Here is a 14385-nt window from a genome sequence, read left to right on the forward strand (position 1 = left end):
AAGAAATTCTTTCTCAACTCGGTTTTAAATTGGCTCCTCCGTATTTTGAGGCTGTGCCCCCTAGTTCTAGTCTCCCACACCAATGGAAACAACCTCTCTGCCTCTATCTTGTCTATCCCTTTCATGATTTTAAATGTTTCTATAAGATCACCCCTCATCCTTCTGAACTCCAAGGAATAAAGACCCAGTCTACTCAATCTATCATCATAAGGTAACCCCCTCATTTCTCGAATCAGCCTAGTGAATCGTCTCTGTACCCCTTCCAAAGCTAGTATATCCTTCCTTAAGTAAGGTGACCAAAACTGCACGCAGTACTCCAGGTGCGGCCTTACCAATACCTTATACAGTTGCAGCAACACCTCCCTGCTTTTGTACTCCATCCCTTTCGCAATGAAGGCCAACATTCCATTTGCCTTCCTGATTACCTGCTGCACCTGCAAACTAACCTTTTGGGTGATTTTAGTGCCCAAAAAAAAAACCAAAAAAAGAAAAACACAAAAAAAAACAAAAAAAAAAGGGGAAAAAAAAAAAAAGGGCCTTGTAAATGTCTGGAGTGTCACCCAGGTCGGGTGGCACCGTTTAATGTTTATGTTTATTTTCAGGTAAACTCAAAAGAGTTTCATGCACAAGGACCCCCAGGTCCCTCTGCACCACAGCATGTTGTAACTTCTCCCCATTCAAATAATATTCCCTTTTACTGTTTTTTTTCCCAAGGTGGATGACCTCACATTTTCCGACATTGTATTCCATCTGCCAAACCTTAGCCCATTCGCTTAACCTATCCAAATCTCCTTGCAGCCTCTCTGAGTCCTCTACACAACCCGCTTTCCCACTAATCTTCGTGTCATCTGCAAATTTTGTTGCACTACACTCTGTCCCTTCCTCTAGGTCATCTATGTATATTGTAAACAGTTGTGGTCCCAGCATTGATCCCTGTGGCACACCACTAACCACTGATTTCCAACTGGAAAAGGACCCATTTATCCCAACTCTCTGCTTTCTGTTCGCCAGCCAATTCTCTATCCATGCTAATACATTTCCACTGACTCCGCGTACCTTTATCTTCTGCAGTAACCTTTTGTGTGGCACCTTATCGAATTCCTTTTGGAAATCTAAATACACCACATCCATCGGTACACCTCTATCCACCATGCTCATTATATCCTCAAAGAATTCCAGTAAGTTAGTTAAACATGATTTCCCTTTCATGAATCCATGCTGTGTCTGCTTGATTGCACTATTCCTATCCAGATGTCCCACTATTTCTTCCTTAATGATAGTTTCAAGCATTTTCCCCACTACAGATGTTAAACTAACCGGCCTATAGTTACCTGCCTATTGTTTGCCCCCTTTTTTAGACATGCTTGATGACATTACAGGTCATCAACTTGCGGAACTCCGAACTGGTGAAACACGGTCTGTTGTCGCTGACAAGGACGTCGGGCAGGCCATGGGTGGCGAACATGGCCCGGAGGCTTTCAATAGTGGTTGTGGACGTGCTGAGTGACATGATTATGCATTCAATCCATTTGGAGTAAGCATCCACTACCACTAAAACATATTGCTGAGAAAGGGGCCGGCAAAGTCTATGTGGATCCTTGACCACAGTTTGGATGACCATGATCACAGACTCAGCGGAGCCTCCACAGGTGCATTGCTCAGTTGCATGCAAGTGTTGCATTGGTGCACGCATGACTCCAAGTTCGGCCACCAAACGTGAGACCTGGCAATGGCCTTCATCATGACAATGTATTGGTGGATACTGTGTAAATCTCGCACAAAAGTTTCCCTGCCATTTTTTGGCATAACAACATGATTACCCCATAACAGACAATCAGACTAAATAGACAATTCATCTTTGCGGCGGCTATAAGGCTTAATTTCATCCTGCATTTCCCTGGGAATGGCAGTCCAATTTCCATTTAGGACACATCTTTTTACGCTTGATAGTACAGGATCCTGGCTGGTCCAGGTTCTAATTTGGCGAGCCGTGACGGGTGACCCCTCGCTCTCGAAAGCGTCCATAACCAGCAGCAAGTCTACGGGCTGCGGTATTTCCACCCAGGTTGTGGGCAATGTTAGCCGGCTAAGCGCATCAGCACAGTTTTCAGTGCCTGGTCTGTGTCGGATGACATAATCATAAGTGGATAATGTCAGTGTCCACCTTTGGATGCGGGACGAGGCGTTGGTGTTTACACCTTTGCTCTCAGAAAACAATGAAATGAGCAGCTTGTGGTCTGTTTCAAGCTCAAACCGAAGCCCAAACAGGTATTGGTGTATTTTCCTAACCCCATATACGCATGGTAAAGCCTCTTTCTCTACCATATATAGGCTCTTTCAGCCTTAGACAGACTTCTGGATGTGTATGCAACTGATTGGAGTTTGCCTACTACATTGGCTTGCTGGAACAAACAACTGACCCCATATGATGAGGCGTCGCAGGCCAGCACTAACCGCTTACATGGGTCATAGTGTACCAGTAATTTATTGGAACATAGCAGGTTCCTGGCCTTCTCAAAGGCTCTGTCTTTAGATTTGCCCCAAACCCAGTCATTACCCTTTCTCAGCAACATGTGCAAGGGCTCCAGCAATGTGCTCAAACTAGGTAGAAAGTTACCGAAATAGTTGAGAAGACCCAAGAATGAACGCAGCTCCGTCACACTCTGGGGTCTGGGTGCATTCTTGATGGCCTCTGTCTTCGAGTCCGTAGGCCTGATGTCATCTGCTGCAATCTTTCTCCCCAGAAATTCGACTTCTGGTGCCATGAAAACACGCTTGGAGCATTTTAGCCTGAGTCCCAGTCTGTCCAGATGACGTAGAACCTCTTTCAGGTTGTGCAGGTGTTCGGTGACGTCACGACCGGTGATCAGGATGTCATCTTGGAACACGACAGTTCTCAGGAGGACTTCAGCAAACTCTCCATGTTTCTCTGAAATATGGCTGCTGCTGAGCGAATTCTGAAAGGGCATCTGTGGTATATAAACAGTCCTTTGTGCGTGTTGATGCACGTCAGTTTGTTCGACGATTCGACCAGCTCTGTAAGCGGAGGTTAGGTCCAATTTGGTGAACAACTTCCCCCCCACTAGCATTGCAAACAGGTCGTCAGCCTTGGGTAATGGGTACTGCATCGAGACTCATTACTTTATAGTCGCCACAGATCCTGACCGTGCCATCACTTTTCAACACCTGGACAATTGGATTGGCCAATTCGCTGAACTCGACTGTGTAAGGGGGTAGTCCCGGGGATCAGGTTCACCTCTGCCCAACTTGAGCAGTTCGAATCGCTCCCACTCCCTTGGGTTCTGGACTCTGGGTTTATTTGGGGGGTGTGACAAAATGAAAAGGACAACTGGTTTGATGCAAAAGAACTTTGACTTTATTACGACAAGAAAATATAATGTCAAACTTATAATCACGCTAATAAAGAACAATACATTACACGTTCAAAGGGGGTTACAGTAAAAATGACACCTCCCACCTCCCAATACCTAATTCCAGCTAGGTTAGACTCCAGGGCGGGCAGGGATTATGCTTACCAATCCTTTATGGTCAGTTAGCGGTAGTTCGCGATTTCGAAGTTCGTTGAATTCTGTAGGTTCTGCTTGCCGTACCCCGAACGTCGGAGAAGACTTCTTACTGCGCAATCGTCAGTTGGGTTGAGTCCACTGATGCGGTAAGGCGCATTTTGGATCTATGGGGTAAGTAACCGGTTTTCTTTGTTAGAAATAGTTTCAAAGCCTCTTTAGGTAATGTTTTCACCTGTTGGTAGTCAGGCCTTAGATTGTAGAGTGGAAACTTTTGATTCTTCGGTTTCTTCCTGTTGGAGTTTTGTTTCAAGTTTGGTCGATCGCGGTGGTTTTTCGTTGGAACCACGCTGGCTGTGGTCGGTGGCTGCCGCGATGGTGATGTTCTTCCTTCCTTCAGGAATTCAGGATTTCGAGGCTGGAGAAGTTAGTTTACAACTGTCGCGTTGGTTTCGCTCCCTTCTTGATGACATCAGAGTGTCATACCCTCTGTTAAAACAGGGGGCCAGTTATACGGTTTGAGCTGTTCTAATCTTCACGCCAAATCAGTTCAGAATTCTTTGTTTAAATTTGGCGGGCTTGACTTTTCTTTGTAATATTTTGGCGGGCTCGTTAAAAGTTAATATGTCTTGGGTGAGTTGCATTTCTAAATCTATTTCCTGATGGAAATATTAGCTTGGTAATTGCAATGTCCTTTTGTGCTTAGTTTTTTGCATACAGGCTGTAGTGGGCCCTTTGTTCTTATTTATGTTGAAGATGACTTTTCTCAGTTTGGTTTGATGGTTGGCCATCTCTGAGTTATTGTTCTAATGTAAATGTCTCTTGTGGAGAAGGGTTTTCGAATGTCCATTCCTCCAGGTAGGTTAACTTAATCCCAAAACCCAGACAGTTCCAATAATCAAATGGGCTTCTTTTGTTCCTTAGGACTGCCCACAGGCTTGAATTTGTCTTGTAAAAATCCAAAATTCGATTAAAGTTCGTAGTTTCTTCCATAAGCACTTTAGAATTTCAAACTTTCCGATAGATAGTCCCAAATTAAATTTCCTTTCGAATGAGCCCAAACACTGGGGGGGAGGGCGGTTCTCATGAATTTTTCACCCTTCAACTGGTGATATGATTCCTTCCCGTTGAAGTCTGTCCAGTTTGATCTTGACTTTCTCCCTCATCATGTACGGAGCTGCCCAAGCCTTGTGATGGATGGGTCTTGCATTCGGGCCAAGGTGGATCTGAACCTTCAGTCCCGTGAAGTTGCCGATGCCTGGTCCGAAGAAAGTGGGAAACTTGCTCAGCATTTGAGCACATGAAGCATCATCCACTGATGATAAGGCTTTAATATCGTTCCAGTTCCATTTAATTCTCTCAAGCCAACTCCTGCCGAACAGCATTGGGCTATTGCCTGGAACAATCCACAACGATAAATCTTGCACAGCTCCATCGTTTGATACCTTTACTGCCGCACTGCCAATGACTGGTATGAGCTCTTTGGTGTAGGTACACAGCTTCGCATTGATTGGGCTCAGTTTAGGTCTTTTTGCCTTAGTGTCCCACAACTTTTTGAAAGCCCTCTGGCTCATTATTCACTGACTTGCACCCGTGTCCAATTCCATGGATACTGGAAACCCATTTAATTTAACTTCCAGCACTATCGGAGAACTTTTGGTAAATGAATGTACCCCATACACTTCTTCATCCTGTACCTCGGGTTGAGTTGCCTGTGCCACTTGATCAACGCTGGATCGATCATCCTCAGCCACATGGTGTGTCGCAGCACGCTTGCTCGGTTATGGACACATTCGCTGAAGGTGCCCCATTGTTGCACAGTCTTTGCACACATATTGCTTGAATCGGCATTGATGGGCCTGATGATAGCCCACGCAACGCCAAGAAGGCGAGATTTGATTCACCCCCGATGGTGGATTTTGAACAGTTACAGGTTGTACGAGTGCGGACAAGTAGGCTCTGCCATGTGCAGCTCTGCCTGCCAACGATATTATTTTATGCACAGCATTTGCTGGTGAGTTTCGATGCTGGGAAGATATCTGGTTTGATTTTTCATCCATGGACATGCATGCCTGGGTGATCGTGATAGCCCTGCTCAGGTCTAGAGATTCAGCAACCAGCAGCTTTCGAAGGATGACCTTGTGGCCAATGCCAAGCACGAAAAAGGCCCGCAGAATTTCCTCCAATGCAGCTTCGAAGTTGCACGGCCCAGTGAGAAATCTCAGGTGGGCGACAAATTCTGCCACGTCCTGGACCTCGGAGTGATTGTGCGTATAGAAACGATACCTCGCCATGATGATGCTTTCCTTCGGTTTAAAGTGGTTCCGAACCAGCGTACACAATTCATCGTAAGTTTTATCCATTGGTCGAGTGGGTGAGAGTAGATTCTTGATAAGGCCATAAAGTTTTGACCCACAAATGGTGAGGAGACCCGCCCTATGCTTAATTGTGTTATCGGTTCCTTCCAATCCGTTGGCTATGAAGTACGGGTCGAGGTGATCAGTGAAATCCTCCCAGTCTTCACCTTCCACGAATCTCTCCAAAATTCCAACACACATGGTTGCGTGAAAGTTCGTATTTTTAACTCGTCGCCAATTGTTAAATATCGAATAACTCCACGAGGCTAAGTATGGTGAGCTAGTTCAGACATGACCTTACTCCAGTTTATTTATTCTCAAAGTGAGGATTCAACATGGCTGCCAAAACTGGCTTGCACATGTCTGCCAGTGACCATTAGGACTCCGACAGTCGCTCCCTCTGGTGGCAGGTAAAACCCAGTTAACATACATAACACCCATTATACTAAATCACTTTAAAAATCACTCTCATTGTACAAAATCCCAATGTACCAAATCCCTTTATAATCATCCCATTGTATAAAATCCCAATGCACCAAATTCCGTTAAAATCACTCCCATTATGTGAAAACCCAACATACCAATATTCCCATCTCTTTTATACTCATTCCCATCATAAATAATTCCAAAGTCCCAATGTACCAATCCCATTTACATGCACTCCCATTGTACCACATCCCAATGTACCAAATCTCTTCACATCCATTCCCACTGCACAAATCCCAATATAGTAATGTAACTGTCACATTTGAGGGATTATAGATATTTGTTGTCTTCATGGAAAGATTCTGTGATTGATGTATGTGTAAGTGCTGTGCTTTGAAACAAGGTGAATTCGCACAGATTTTAAGAAATGGCCACAGGCTGCAGGGATTGAAGATATGCATTGAAGCCAGACCGGCTCGTTTGTGCAGTGACAGCTCACAATCTAGTTCAAACCTAACCCCATTATCCAGGGTGGTCCTCATTCATTTTGAACAGCAAGAGATATTTTCCTTAAACCTCTACCCTGGGGGAGTGTGGGGGTGGGGGAGGGGGGGTGATAGCTAGTTTTATGGTCATGTCTCCTGGAGAATCACGAAGGGTGAAGGAACTCAATGCAGCAACTCTCCCCTGGCTGGAGAGGCAGAGAGAAAAGGACATGTGGGAAGTCAGTCCAATTTTAGAAAAGATGAGATTGTGAGGGACAGGCTGGAGGTCCAGAGCTGGGAGATATAATGGAGGATGTAAGTTTTTTGATGTTAGAAGATGTAAGGCAGCACATGAAAGGGACTGGTTTAGTTTCTCCCATTTTTTTGAGGCGAGAAGTGAGATTGAGCTAAGTAAGCAGAATTTGCTTTGGCTGTACCTCCGTAAGCTCACTTGCTGTCAATGAGATAAAAGCATCCTAATGATTTATATTTGGCTCCATCCTATCAATGGTTTCAGTCTGCCTTCAAAACAGTTGGAGAAGTGCCTGTGAGGACAAGTGCAAAGGGCACATGGGGCTATTTTAACCCCCCTGGCGGGCAATTAACATCAGCCAGGTCACTTACCCACAATGGAGTAATTGGTTTCCTGTTTAGTACATACACATCAGGTACCCCTTCACACTACAGTGACCCGAGTGCAACATTTTACTAGACTTAAATTACCAATTTAAGTGTATCTAAGGGTTAAGTCATGGCAGGAGAGCTCGGTCGGGTGTTATGCTCCTCCTGTGCCATGTGGGAACTCAGGGACGCTTCTGGTGTCCCTGACGACTACGTGTGCAGGAAGTGTATCCACCTCAAGCTCCTGACGGTCCGCGTTACGGAATTTGAGCTGAGGGTGGATTCACTCTGGAGCATCCACGATGCTGAGAATGACGTGAGTATCACGTGTAGTGAGTTGGTCTTACCGCAGGGAAAGGGTCCACGGCCAGATAGGGAATGGAAGACCAGCAGGAAGAGTAGTGCAAGGAAGGTAGTGCAGGGGTCCCCTGTGGTCATCCCCCTGCAAAACAGATACACTGTTTTGAGTACTGTTGAGGGGAATGACTCATCAGGGGAGGGCAGCAGCAGCCAAGTTCATGGCACCGTGGCTGGCTCTGCTGCACAGGAGGGCAAGAAAAAGAGTGGGAGAGCAATAGTGATAGGGGATTCAATGGTGAGGGGAATAGATAGGCGTTTCTGCGGCCGCGACCGAGACTCCAGGATGGTATGTTGCCTCCCTGGTGCAAGGATCAAGGATGTCTCGGAGCGGGTGCAGGACATTCTGAAATGGGAGAGAGAACAGCCAGTTGTCGTGGTGCACATTGGTACCAACGACATAGGTTAAAAAAAGGGATGAGGTCCTACGAAACGAATTTAAGGAGCTAGGAGCTAAATTAAAAAGTAGGACCTCAAAAATAGTAATCTCGGGATTGCTACCAGTGCCACGTGATAGTCAGAGTAGGAATCGCAGGATAGCGCAGATGAATACGTGGCTTGAGCAGTGGTGCAGCAGGGAGGGATTCAAATTCCTGGGGCATTGGAACCGGTTCTGGGGGAGGTGGGACCAGTACAAACCGGACGGTCTGCACCTGGGCAGGACCGGAACCAATGTCCTAGGGGGAGTGTTTGCTAGTGCTGTTGGGGAGGATTTAAACTAATATGGCAGGGGGATGGGAACCAATGCAGGGAGACAGAGGGAAACAAAAAGGAGGCAAAAGCAAAAGACAGAAAGGAGATGAGGAAAAGTGGAGGGCAGAGAAACCCAAGGCAAAGAACAAAAAGGGCCACTGTACAGCAAAATTCTAAAAGGACAAAGGGTGTTAAAAAAGCAAGCCTGAAGGCTTTGTGTCTTAATGCAAGGAGTATCCACAATAAGGTGGATGAATTAATTGTGCAAATAGACGTTAACAAATATGATGTGATTGGGATTACGGAGACGTGGCTCCAGGATGATCAGGGCTGGGAACTCAACATTCAGGGGTATTCAACATTCAGGAAGGATAGAATAAAAGGAAAAGGAGGTGGGGTAGCATTGCTGGTTAAAGAGGAGATTAATGCAATAGTTACGAAAGACATTAGCTTGGATGATGTGGAATCTATATGGGTAGAGCTGCAGAACACCAAAGGGCAAAAAACGTTAGTAGGAGTTGTGTACAGACCTCCAAACAGTAATAGGGATGTTGGGGAGGGCATCAAACAGGAAATTAGGGGTGCATGCAATAAAGGTGCAGCAGTTATAATGGGTGACTTTAATATGCACATAGATTGGGCTAGCCAAACTGGAAGCAATACGGTGGAGGAGGATTTCCTGGAGTGCATAAGGGATGGTTTTCTAGACCAATATGTTGAGGAACCAACTAGGGGGGAGGCCATCTTAGACTGGGTGTTGTGTAATGAGAGAGGATTAATTAGCAATCTCATTGTGTGAGGCCCCTTGGGGAAGAGTGACCATAATATGGTGGAATTCTGCATTAGGATGGAGAATGAAACAGTAAATTCAGTGACCATGGTCCAGAACTTAAAGAAGGGTAACTTTGAAGGTATGAGGCGTGAATTGGCTAGGATAGATTGGCGAATGATACTTAGGGGGTTGACTGTGGATGGACAATGGCAGACATTTAGAAACCGCATGGATGAATTACAACAATTGTAAATTCCTGTCTGGCATAAAAATAAAAAAGGGAAGGTGGCTCAACCGTGGCTATCTAGGGAAATCAGGGATAGTATTAAAGCCAAGGAAGTGGCATACAAATTGGCCAGCAATAGCAGCAAACCTGGGGACTGGGAGAAATTTAGAACTCAGCAGAGGAGGACAAAGGGTTTGATTAGGGCAGGGAAAATGGAGTACGAGAAGAAGCTTGCAGGGAACATTAAGGCGGATTGCAAAAGTTTCTATAGGTATGTAAAGAGAAAAAGGTTAGTAAAGACAAACGTAGGTCCCCTGCAGTCAGAATCAGGGGAAGTCATAACGGGGAACAAAGAAATGGCAGACCAATTGAACAAGTACTTTGGTTCGGTATTCACTAAGGAGGATACAAACAACCTTCCGGATATAAAAGGGGTCAGAGGGTCTAGTAAGGAGGGGGAACTGAGGGAAATCTTTATTAGTCGGGAAATTGTGTTGGGGAAATTGATGGGATTGAAGGCCGATAAATCCCCAGGGCCTGATGGACTGCATCCCAGAGTACTTAAGGAGGTGGCCTTGGAAATAGCGGATGCATTGACAGTCACTTTCCAACATTCCATTGACTCTGGATCAGTTCCTATGGAGTGGAGGGTAGCCAATGTAACCCCACTTTTTAAAAAAGGAGGGAGAGAGAAAACAGGGAATTATAGACCGGTCAGCCTGACCTCAGTAGTGGGTAAAATGATGGAATCAATTATTAAGGATGTCATAGCAGTGCATCTGGAAAATGGTGACATGATAGGTCCAAGTCAGCATGGATTTGTGAAAGGGAAATCATGCTTGGCAAACCTTCTGGAATTTTTTGAGGATGTTTCCAGTAAAGTGGACAAAGGAGAACCAGTTGATGTGGTATATTTGGACTTTCAGAAGGCTTTCGACAAGGTCCCACACAAGAGATTAATGTGCAAAGTTAAAGCACATGGGATTGGGGGTAGTGTGCTGACGTGGATTGAGAACTGGTTGTCAGACAGGAAGCAAAGAGTAGGAGTAAATGGGTACTTTTCAGAATGGCAGGCAGTGACTAGTGGGGTGCCGCAAGGTTCTGTGCTGGGGCCCCAGCTGTTTACATTGTACATTAATGATTTAGACGAGGGGATTAAATGCAGTATCTCCAAATTTGCGGATGACACTAAGTTGGGTGGCAGTGTGAGCTGCGAGGAGGATGCTATGAGGCTGCAGAGTGACTTGGATAGGTTAGGTGAGTGGGCAAATGCATGGCAGATGAAGTATAATGTGGATAAATGTGAGGTTATCCACTTTGGTGGTAAAAACAGAGAGGCAGACTATTATCTGAATGCTGACAGATTAGGAAAAGGGAAGGTGCAACGAGACCTGGGTGTCATGGTACATCAGTCATTGAAGGTTAGCATGCAGGTACAGCAGGCGGTTAAGAAAGCAAATGGCATGTTGGCCTTCATAGCGAGGGGATTTGAATACAGGGGCAGGGAGGTGTTGCTACAGTTGTACAGGGCCTTGGTGAGGCCACACCTGGAGTATTGTGTGCAGTTTTGGTCTCCTAACTTGAGGAAGGACATTCTTGCTATTGAGGGAGTGCAGCGAAGATTCACCAGACTGATTTCCGGGATGGCGGGACTGACCTATCAAGAAAGACTGGATCAACTGGGCTTGTATTCACTGGAGTTCAGAAGAATGAGAGGGGACCTCATGGAAACGTTTAAAATTCTGACGGGTTTAGACAGGTTAGATGCAGGAAGAATGTTCCCAATGTTGGGGAAGTCCAGAACCAGGGGTCACAGTCTGAGGATAAGGGGTAAGCCATTTAGGACCGAGATGAGGAGAAACTTCTTCACCCAGAGAGTGGTGAACCTGTGGAATTCTCTACCACAGAAAGTAGTTGAGGCCAATTCACTAAATATATTCAAAAGGGAGTTAGATGAAGTCCTTACTACTCGGGGGATCAAGGGTTATGGCGAGAAAGCAGGAAGGGGTACTGAAGTTTCATGTTCAGCCATGTACTCATTGAATGGCGGTGCAGGCTAGAAGGGCTGAATGGCCTGCTCCTGCACCTATTTTCTATGTTTCTATGTTTCTATGTTTCTATGTTTCTATGGCCCATGCGGGAAGTGGCAGTGAGTTTCCCGCACAGCCAACCCAGGTGATTGACAAAAGAACAGTTGTCACGATTGGAACGGTTGATAAGCAGTGGCAGACATTTAAGGAGATAGTTCATAGCTCTCAATGAAATATATCCCAATGAGAAGGAAAGTCTGTAAGAGAAGGGATAACCATCCGTGACTAAAGGAAATAAGGGATGGTATCAAATTGAAAACAAGGGCATACAATGTGGCCAAGACTAGTGGGAGGCCAGAGAATTAGGAAAATTTTAAAAGCCAGCTAAAAAAATAATAAAGAGAGGGAAGATAGATTATAAAAGTAAATTAGCACGAAATATAAAAACAGATAGTAAGAGTTTCTACAAGTACATAAAAAAGAAAAGAGTGGCTAAAGTAAATGTTGGTCCACTAGAGGATGAGACCGAGGAATTAATAATGGGGAACAGGGAAATGGCAGAGACTTTGAATAAATATTTTGGATCGGTCTTCACAGTAGAAGACACTAAAAACATCCCAATCATGGTTAATCAAGGGGCTATAGGGAGGGAGAAACTTAATACAATCACTTTCACTAAAGAAGTAATACTTGGTAAAATAATGGGACAAAAGGCGGACAAGTCCCCTGGACCTGATGGCTTGCATCCTAGGGTCCTAAAAGAAGTGGCTGCAGAGATACTGGATGCATTGGTTGTAATTTACCAAAATTCCCTGGATTCTGGGGAGGTCCTAGCGGATTGGAAAACCACAAATGTAACACTCCTATTTAAAAAAGGAGGCAGACAAAAAGCAGGAAACTATAGACCAGTTAGCCTAACATCTGTCGTTGGGAAAATGCTGGAGTCCATTACTAAGGAAGCAGTATCAGTACATTTAGAAAACCATAATTCAATTAAACAGAGTCAGCATGGTTTTATTAAAGGGAAATTGTGTTTGACAAATTTACTGGAGTTCTTTGAGGATATAACGAGCAGGGTGAATAAGGGGGAACCAGTGGATGTGGTGTATTTGGATTTCCAGAAGGCATTTGATAAGGTGTCACATAAAAGGTTATTGCACAAGATAAAAGTTCATGGGGTTGGTAGTAATATATTAACATGGATAGAGGATTGGCTAACTAACAGAAAACAGATAGTCGGGATAAATGGGTCATCTTCTGGTTGGCAAACAGTAACTAGTGGGGTGCCGCAGGGATCGATGCTGGGTCCTCAACTATTTACAATCTATATTAATGACTTGGATGAAGGGACTGAGTGTAATGTAGTCAAGTTTGCTGATGATACAAAGATGGGTGGGAAAGCATATTGTGAGGAGGACACAAACAATCTGCAAAGGGATATAGACAGGCTAAGTGAGTGGGCAAAGATCTGGCAGCTGGAGTATAATGTGGGAAAATGTGAGGTTATCCACTTTGGCAGAAAAAATAGAAAAGCAAATTAAAATTTAAATGGAGAAAAATTGTAAAGTGCTGCAGTACAGAGGTACCTGGGGGTCCTTGTGCATGAAACACATAAAGTTAGTATGCAGGTACAGCAAGTAATCAAGAAGGCAAATGGAATGTTGGCCTGTATTGCAAGGGGGATGGAGTACAATAGCAGAGAAGTCCTGCTACAACTGTACAGGGTATTGGTGAGGCCACACCTAGAGTACTGCATACAGTTTTGGTCTTCGTATTTAAGGAAGGATATTCTTGCATTGGAACCTGTTCAGAGAAGGTTCACTTGGTTGATTCCGTAGATGAGGGGGTTGACTTATGAAGATAGGTTGAGTAGATTGGGCTTTTACTCATTGGATTTCAGAAGAATAGAGGTGATCTTATTGAAACATATAAGATAATGAGGGGGTTCGACAAGGTGGATGCAGAGAGGATATTTCCACTCAGAGGGGAAACCAAAACTAGGGCATAGTCTCAGAATAAGGAGCCGCCTATTTAAAACTGAGATGAGGAGGAATTTCTTGTCTCAGAGGGTTGTAAATCTGTGGAATTCTCTGCCCCAGAGAGCTGTGGAGGTTGGGTCATTGAATATATTTAAGGCGGAGATAGACAGATTTTTGAGCAATAAGGGAATAAAGGGTGATGGGGATTGGGCAGGGAAGTGGAGCTGAGTCCATGATCAGATCAGCCAAGATCTTATTAAACGGTGGAGCAGGCTTGAGGGGTCAAATGGCCTACTTCTGCTCCTAATTTCTTATATTCTTAATAACCAAAGGCGACTAAGAGGAAAAACCTTTTTACACAGAGAGTGGTTAGGATCTGGAATGCACTGCCAGAAAGGTGGTGGAGGCAGACTCAATCGCGGCTTTCAAAAGGGAGTTGTATAAGTACATGAAGGAAAAAAATTAGCAGGGCTACGGGAAAAGGGTGGGCGAGTGGGGCTAGCTGAAGTGCTCTTGCAGAGAGCCGGCAGCGGCTCGATGGGCAGAATGGCCTTCGTCCATTCGGTAACCAACTATGAATCTATGAATCCATCTATGAAGCGGAGAGGGCCAAAAACAGTAAGTTTTTGACTTTTAAAAACTTTCCTTGTGGGGCCAGGAGGAGCAGGGAAGTGGAGCTGAGTCCATGATCAGATCAGCCATGATCTTATTAAATGGTGGAGCAGGCTCAAGGGGTCAAATGACTAAAGGAAGGTGACAGTTAAATGCTGGAAATCCTCACAGTAACAAGTCACACCGATTTTACTTTGAATAGTTAAAATGTACAGGCAAAAAAATTCCGTTCTGCACCTTACTGGTTGGAGTGAGCCTTTGGCTGAGTGGCAGCATTCCTGCCGCTGACTCAGAAGGTGAAGG

Source organism: Pristiophorus japonicus, chromosome 6 (assembly GCF_044704955.1).
Source record: "Pristiophorus japonicus isolate sPriJap1 chromosome 6, sPriJap1.hap1, whole genome shotgun sequence".
Classification (NCBI taxonomy): Eukaryota; Metazoa; Chordata; class Chondrichthyes; family Pristiophoridae; genus Pristiophorus; species Pristiophorus japonicus.